Source organism: Syngnathus acus, chromosome 21 (assembly GCF_901709675.1).
Source record: "Syngnathus acus chromosome 21, fSynAcu1.2, whole genome shotgun sequence".
Classification (NCBI taxonomy): domain Eukaryota; kingdom Metazoa; phylum Chordata; class Actinopteri; order Syngnathiformes; family Syngnathidae; genus Syngnathus; species Syngnathus acus.
Genome location: NC_051105.1, coordinates 7,826,831 through 7,835,800, shown reverse-complemented (window position 1 = coordinate 7,835,800; position 8,970 = coordinate 7,826,831).

Here is an 8,970-nt window from a genome sequence, read left to right as displayed (position 1 = left end):
TGCAAGACAGCAATGAGGCATGTTGTCTAACAAAGCGGTCTTTGTTAAGAAGGAACTGTCTCGGTAGATGTCTTCTTTTTGCTGAGTTATCAGCTGCGTCCTGTCTGACCTCTCTCCTGGCCCAGCCGTACCTTTTCTCTTCTGTGGTACATCATAAAAACAGCAAGGCCAAACAGCAAGCATATATTGCAGTAATATTGCGGTAAAGCATTGATTAGAGAACGCATGATAACATATATATACATTTTTCTAACAATTTCGAAATAATATTCATTTTTTCCCCCCCCAACTCTTTTCAGACCATTTCCTCTGTTAGGGTCGCTGTGCAATACCTGAAGCCTTTCAGGTTCGTCTCACACATTTCTAAGACCCCCCCCCCAACACGACGCCCTGAGGTGTTTGTATGATTGAGGTACAGATGTGCCACTCTATTATCGCCGTGCTGACTCAAGTTGAAGAATAGGTCGCGTTGACCCGACTTGTAAGGTCATGACACAACAGGATGTTTGTTGTTGTGTACACTTGCCACTTCAGATTCAGCTCAGGGCTTTTGCTCGAGTGCATTGAAAGGATTTCGGCAGTGTGTGTGCTTGTGATTTTATTTGTCTGAAACGCAGTTCTTGGCCCTGAACCGCAGTTGTCTTTGCGGGGCATCAACAGGAATACTCAACAGTGTTTTACTCTATCCTACCTGTAACGTGGTAATCAAATATTAAAACCCGCAATGCGCTAATTAAACATTCATAGTTGCCACAAGGCTTCAAGGTGCCCAAATGGGTTAGCAAAGTGGCCCCCTTACTGAGACATGGCAGCTTTTTCTATTCCTGGCACAAAACCTGAGAGGCATTTTAATTTCAGCTCCAATCCTTGTTGCCGACTCGTTTAAAGTTGTTGTTGCTGTGTAATGTTTGTGAGGGAACAAAAATAGTCAATAAATAGATGTGAAAATATGTTCAAGCAGATACTAACATACCTTGAGACATTCATTTTGTTTGTCTAACAATGGTTCAAATGAATGAAATTAGTGTAGTCTATTAAATATGTCTTTTAGATAATTATATCCTGCCAATTAATCATTGTTTTTGGTAAAGGAAGTGTGCAATCAATATTATGGCCCACACTTGCCTCTTGGCCTCCTTATTGGCTAATTGACTGTCTGTTAAATCGACTGAACTGGTTCATTCCATAGCTGGAACGTGTTTGATTTAAGCTGGTAAAAACACGCTCGCTGGCCACAACGTTGGGGACACGTACACAATTTAGGTCGATCCAATACAAAACAAATATTTTACAAATAGAGCAATCATTTTGGATTGACTCTACCAGAGTGCTTTTTTATTGTTTATTGATGATGTTTTAGAAGTTCCGTTTCCATCTTACGGTTACCTCTCGAACCATCGATTTGCTCTGTTTAAGATTTTGACATTGTTGTCCTCAAAGGAATGCCTCTTCTCTCTGAGATGCAAATGAAGTGCAGATGCTGGACGTGAAGAGGCTGAGGTCACGGCACTCCTCGCTACACCGTGTTGCGTAAACTTTGCTGTGTTTGCTTCGAGGGATTTTGTCTTTGACGGGGGAACTGTTTTTTGTTTGAAATTTTGAAGTGCACTAGAATATTAAATTAGGGAGAAAATCCTTTGACGTTTTCCTCCTATAAATCATGGGTCAGCCCAGGCTAACTAGAAGGTAATGTTTTTTACTGTAATAATATTCAAAGTATATTTAATTCTATCTGATTATGTCATTACTGTAATTTTTTTTAATCATATCACAGAGCGCTATTTTAAAATTCAACATCTTCAACTCTTATCTCAAGGCACTCCTGCCAGTGTAAGTGTATGTGCATTTATATACCACAAGAGTTTTGTTGTGTGTGGACATGAGTGTTGCACGTCTCCCTCGTTATCTGTGTCAGGAGATGGATGGCCGAGCAACAAAACAACCTCTGCTTCCCCCCCCCCCCCCTGAATGGATATGGCAGCTGGTAAATCATCTGCAGGCACATCTCGGGCACAATGACTCTCCCAGTTCCAGCAAATACCCCCAACCCCCAAGCTGGAAAATCCATGCGCGCTCTTCATCCTGTCTGTTTCACTTGTCAGCTCACCCTGCGTAGAGTTGAGACTGTGCATGAGCAGCTGCTTGAGGAAGACACTCAATTCCATTCCAGTTTGTCAAATCAGTCAGAACGTATGCACAGTTGTGACTATTTGTTCCGTGCGGCCCCATAGCAAGAGCTAGGAGGTTGATCATAGCAAAACAAAGCGAAAAAGTATAAAGTACAAAAAATAAAAACATCCAAAATGTACCATTTATCAGGAGTTAATGTTAGCTCATGCTAATATGTGTCCATCTTGCAAAACTCACATCAGCCTTGCTTAGCTTTTGGTGTTGACATTTCTGACAGTATAGTTTTGAAACCGGCGAATCATTCATTCCAGGGCAAAGCTGTCAATCATGGACAGAGAAGCTCACAGGCGCATATTAAGAAATGGGGAGATAAGTTTTACTGGGACATGTGATGTCAAACTTGATTGGTGACCCAGGTACTCAGAGACCAAAATATGATTATACAAGTCATTAAAAAGTGACTTTTTCATAATACCCATGTGATGAATAATGCAACATGCGTACACACTATAATGACTAGAAAATGAAATTATCTATATATAAGGACAGTATACGTCAAAACAAGTGAAGAATTGTTTCTATATTATTTGCTATGTAAAGTGCATTTTTTATTACAATCACAAATGAATTAAGTACAAGCCAAAATCGGTTAGATTTGAGTTATTTACCGTTTCAGGACCTTCTCAGTATGTCAGAGCAAGGCAATTGCTTCACTTCAGCGCTTTTGTTGTGCGGCTCCGGCTTGGAAAGAGAAAATATAACACTATAACCATTAAATGGGCATTATTGAAGAGGCGCTTGCTTTTTAGCTACCTGTCTATTGTGGCATGCTACACGTGATCTTTTATTACTACCATGCAGGGCTGAACAACAACAACAACAAAAAAATCCAATCCTGATGTCCTTCATTTTAGGCTAAGGTTGATGAATCACAAATTAATAAGAGGGAAAGGAAATTTAAATAAATAAATAAAGAAAGAAAAATACGAATAACTAAATGAATAAATAATACATTTAAAAATAAAGCTTACTAATCAACCAATTTGCAGCCTTTGCACTTTGAAAATTGCATCACATTGCCGTGTCGATTCTATTTTCATTGTTTATCCCTGTATATTCGATTCCAAAGTATTTCCTCCAAAATGTGTAGACAACAACAAAACAACTAAAAAGCATCAATAATCTTTGACTTCATTCGTGCCTTGTTTCCACATAGCACCACCCACCATCTATTTCTGTTTTCCCCTCAAAGGACAGCCGCCACTCCATGGACGAGCGTTGCATGTATAGAGGTCCTCTCCTTAATTCCACTTATGCAAAATGCATGTAGATGGAGTAGCTCTCTCTACATGTGGCATGTTCTTTGGCTGACACATAGTGTCACATAGGGAGTGGGGGGGCTGGACAGTTCATGCCTAAAGACACACTCAGATGCACAACCAGTTATTTTTAGGACAACTATAGAACTAAAAAAAAAAGAATCATTTTCAAATTCTGAATTCTCTAATGGGGCTTTTAAGATGTCAGCTAATTATAATGTTGAACAGAAAACAAAGTGGGTTGGTGGAGAGCCCCACGACAAGGTCAGCCTTTGGCGCCAAAATTGACGACTGTACATAATTGTTACAATCATGAAGTACAAAGAAGTCCTACATATAGTGAACTTTGGCAACTAAAGTAAGACTGACTCCCAGCCAGCCGGAGGCTGCCGCGGCCATTCAATTATTCCCTGTATGGATTAAGTCACAGACCTGATATACAGGCCGCACTTTGTTATGCAGGCACACTCGGAATACTTCAATGAAGAGGAGGAGGCGGAGGAATCCATCAGAGGCTATCTGTCTTTCCATCCGTTCGTCCGTCTATCCATCCATTTTCTATTCCTCCATCTGTCTATTTGGCAATCTGTCTATCAAACCAACAGAAACAGCAGAAGAAGACCCACATTTTAAGGGATGAGCTAACAGACAATTTCTGTCTTATCAAAGTCAAACATTCCCTACAGGAAAAAGGGGAAAGATAAACACACCAATGACACACCATTCGTTCTGTCCTGTGTGTGTGTGTTAATAGTGTTAACTCAGAGGCACGTGTTTTATCTACAAATCTGTTTTTTTTTTTGAGCCGCAACCTGCTTTGCCACTCATTGAAGTTGCACGTGATCTATTTTGCATGCCGCCCATTACTAATGCATGACGCAGCGGGCGAAAACGTCCATTTCTTGGATGTCTTGCAATGTCAGGGAACTTAAAACAACAACAAAAAAAAATTGTCTGGAGACTCAGAAGGGACGCAGCTGTGAAGTGAAAATGTTTGCTAGGGAGGTCACCCCCCAAATTTTTATTGCAATAGAGTAACATGTTCTATGAGGTCCCACACAATTCTGCTTAATATTGCGTTTATGGAATATGAGTGGTGGCCACTTGTGGCTCAGCTTCCAAATGCCACATGACCGGTGACTACCCCCAACTTCAGATCTCTAAACACGGATGTGCTAACCTGCCGCCACAAATGATACATTACATAAAGACAACAAACAAATGAATTAAACTGTATTCCACTACATCGTAATTTGATTGATTGTTCAACCCTGGCTGAGACTGATAAAACATTACCAAGACAAGTTCCTCCTTTCATGCATATTTACTGACCTTGAAATGAAAAAACATCCCAATTATAGATGAGCGTCGTTATTTCGTCTCGCGTCAGGTAAAGCGCGATTGTATAATGCTTGGCTTGTTTCCGTTTTGACTGAGAGGAAAATCCTTTGGACGCTCTTGTTGTGTTGTAATCTTAATTTGCTCAACAAGCCTGCAGAGAAGCTCTGATAACACCCTTTTTATTTTCTCCAGTGAGGCTCCAACGTTCTCACAGCCTCCAGGTGCTGACGATCGATACGCCTCTCCACTGGCCTTAATATCCATTTAACTTCAAGTGTGATCACAGCATGTGCACCCAAACTACGTCCAAAATGGCATAAAACTAACAACTTGTTTCCTATGACTGGCCTTCACTCACCTCTCTTAATTGCTTTTCTTCACGCCATTTGCTTCCCTCTATTAACTCGCTCGCCCCTCCCCCTCCTCATCTTTTACAACAATCTCACGCTCTCCATATTTATCTGAGCTCAATTTGGAATATCCCCCTCTCCCTTGTTCCTATCTTGCGCATCCCTCCTTCGCCCTCGTATTGGCCTGTCCTTTACTTTCCAATCTCGGTGTCCTCTCCTCCCCCGCTGATGTTGTAAGAAATACCAATAAGCACCGCTGCTGTTTGTGTGTGTGTGTGTGTGTGTGTGTGTGTGTGTGTGTGTGTGTGTGTGTGTGTGTGTGTGTGTGTGTGAGAGAGAGAGAGAGCTCCCAAAGCACCGAGCTCTATGTGTGAAGGCTGTCTGCACCACAGCCTCATAAGCTCCTGCAACCTGCATAGCTGCAGCAACTACGCCAATGCTGAACTGCAGGAGAAATGAGCTTTGAGCCTTGCTTGTGTGAAAGCTCTCTCTCACACACACACACACACACACACACACACACACACACACACACACACACACACACACACACACACACACACACACACACACACACACACACACACACACACACACACACACACACACACACACACACACACACACGCACGTACGTACGCCACCACAGAATTGTTAGTGCATGCAGAGTAGAGTTTTAAAACTCCATCCCTCCATTTCGAGCAATATGAATGAATGAATAGGGCAATACAGAAATGACAGGTTTGTGATAAAGGAGGCAGTAAAAGGTAAATCATTTGCAGTGGTGGAGAAATTCAATGAATCGTGTTTCAAATCATTTGACCTCATTGAGATGAGAGCCCCAAAGATGGAAAATAAAGAAAGAGTTTTTCAGCATGTAGACATCCCTGATTTATTTTGTTAGTAAATTAGATTTACTTGTAAGTGTGTGTGGGGTTTTTTCAGATGAGCTGGACCATTTTTAGAAAACCCAGAAGACGGTATTGTTTAGGTTGAGACAGGACTCAACACATTTTCTCAGAAATGACAACATCAACAACATTGCTGTTGTAATGCTCCATTACTGCTTTTTTTTTTTTTTAACAATATGTCGTCATCCACGACAGTTGAAAAAAGTAACAAGCCCATTGTGACATATTCCACTTTAAAAAAAAAATTGTTTTTAATATGTAGTGAGTTAAAAAGACGTCATCAGAAAAATAATTCCTTAGATGCACTGCATTTATACTTCCATTTCCCACCATTATTAGTAATTGCATGGTCCGTACAGGTTTTATTGTAGAACTGTGGTAAGCCCAGCATTTTTTTTCTTCCATTTTAGATTTATCAAGAAGAAAGTCAATCTGGACAAGATTCATACATTTACAAGCTCTGCCCCGCTGCTATTAAGGACACTGGCAGCAAGAATAATTGCCTTCCTACTGCAGCCACAGGTTCCATTGGTCATTGTGTGAAAACTAACAAGAAACCTTCAATTTATGCTCCAACGTAGTCAAACAGAAGCATCATAACAGTGGTGCACGTGGTTTGCGTCGTTCTGCTTTTTGCAGGTTCTTTCTCACTATTCCAAAACACGTGACGAGTTCTTTGAGGAAACAAAGTGTGGATTTGATAGCAATCTCTTTCCAAGCCATTCATTTCTTGAACATGTTCAGATTCACATTGAATGTTCCTAACGGGATAAAATGAACGTTTGTAAGATCGGCATATCTGGCAGAGTCAACGTGTCCTTTTTTAACTCTGAATAATAAAATAAGGATTTATAGCGTTTTGGAAAAGAGTACAAGCTGTGCTGGTTGAATCATTTCAAATGTAACCTTTCTTCACCATTTCTTAAAAACAGCATTTATCGTGTAGCAAATCATAGTAGAACTTGAGAAATTTATGAAACGTACTAGTTTATTGATTTCTCCCTTTGAGCATTTTATGGGGAAAATGTGAATGTGAACAAAGAGTAAAAATCAATCAGTGCCAAGAAATGGATGGTGTTCAACTTTGGCGCTATGTCGACAAAAACATTTGAAAACTCAACGTTCTGCCTTCAACTAGCAGTCACTATAGCCACAGTGACTAATTACAGCTGATACAGCAAAATCTTCCCAGCCAATCTACAGAAACACTTAAGAAGCCACAACTCAGAAGCCGAGAGCACATTTGTGTCCTCTTTGTTTTGTTTTCATTACGGCGCATTCGATAACAATTAACGCTGATTTAATGTTTCGGTATCAGTGATGTACCACTTACTATTAATGCAAAATCCATCCTATCCAAGCACAGAATCTATTGTTATACACTTGATTTCATAAAAAGCAGATGCATCTGCAACAATGCAGGTTCATAATCGCACAAATCCATCACGCCAAGCTCAGATATGACAATGAAACAGTGCCCCTAGTGGAGGCTTGCTTAAACAACAACGACTTGTGGAAGGGACTCAAAATGCTGCAATATGCATGCCAGGCCAGTAGATGGCAATAGTTAGTACATGTCACTTTAAGGTTAATGAATTAAAAATTACAGTTACTTATTTGCAGGTGCTTGGAAACCCTCAAACCAGTATTAACTATTTGTGTTTTTTGATTGACACTTAACCTCATTTGCTGTGGTCTCTTTTTGCCCCTGTTGACAAATCATTCTGTGACAAGTGATTTGTAAATAAAAGTAAATAGATGTGAGCGCTCAGCCATATCCTATGATAAGGGGAATGAAAATACTCCAAAAGTGTCGCTGGGCCGGTGAAGCGTGGGCAGGAAAATAGGCAAGAGGAGGAGAAGCTCTCAGACAGCCCTGTTGCAGGATGACTGAAATTTAATTGGCCTGCTCATGAATTAAATAAAAGCTCGTGTCAAGAGGGTTTGCAGGAAATTGAGACCCTGAAAGAAGACGCCCCCCTTCAATTTGTGTATCGAAAGAGGAAAAGGGGACAAAAAAGAAAGTTAAATAATAATAATAACTAAATTTGTATAGTGCTTTTCAAAAACCCAAAGACGCTTACAGGGAACAAGGCAAAGACATACATGAGGGGAGGGGGAGGGGGAGGGGGAAGAGACAATGGGATAAAATTAAGAAGAGGAAACCAGTTATGGGTAGGGGAGGTCATAGGTTTGAGAGAAGAGGTAAGTTTTTAGACGGGACTTAAATATGGAGAGTGTGGGTGAGTCACAGACAGACTGAGGGAGAGAGTTCCAGAGTCGATGTGCAGGAGAAGGCTCTGTCACCGAAGGATTTGAGTTTAGATTTTGGGACTGTCAGACGTGAAGTATTGGAGGATCGGAGGGGACGGTTGGGGCAGTAGGGGACAAGGAGGTCGGATGGGTAAGTGGGAGCCAGATGGTGAAGGGCTTTGAAGGTGAGGAGGAGTATCTTGAAGTTGTCTCATTCTGTCATCAAAAATGAAAATTGAATTGGAATAATATCTGTTCATTCTTTTGAAATCTCTTTTTTTTTCAGTCATTCAAATATGGCAGGGTTGGTAACAACAATCTTTTCTATGAGTTTCAAATTGCATGACATTTTAGTAAGAACCTCAGTCATTTTTGTTTTGGGATTTCCTTTTTTTTTTTTTGCTGCCATGCGGCGACCTAGTCATAAACTCTGAACTTCTAAACTTAACATACCTGCAGGGAACAACAGGGGGACCTGTATGGAGGGGGGCGCATAAAAGTTCATTCTCTCTCTCTCTCTCTCTCTGGTCTGAGGGAGGACAAAGGCTAAATAGAAATAAGACAGACTCTCCTTTTCTGTTCCTGAAGAGGTCACGATGCACCTTGGCATCATGAGTCAAAGTGATCAGGAGCAAATTTTTTTTTTAATAAACTGCACTTACTTAC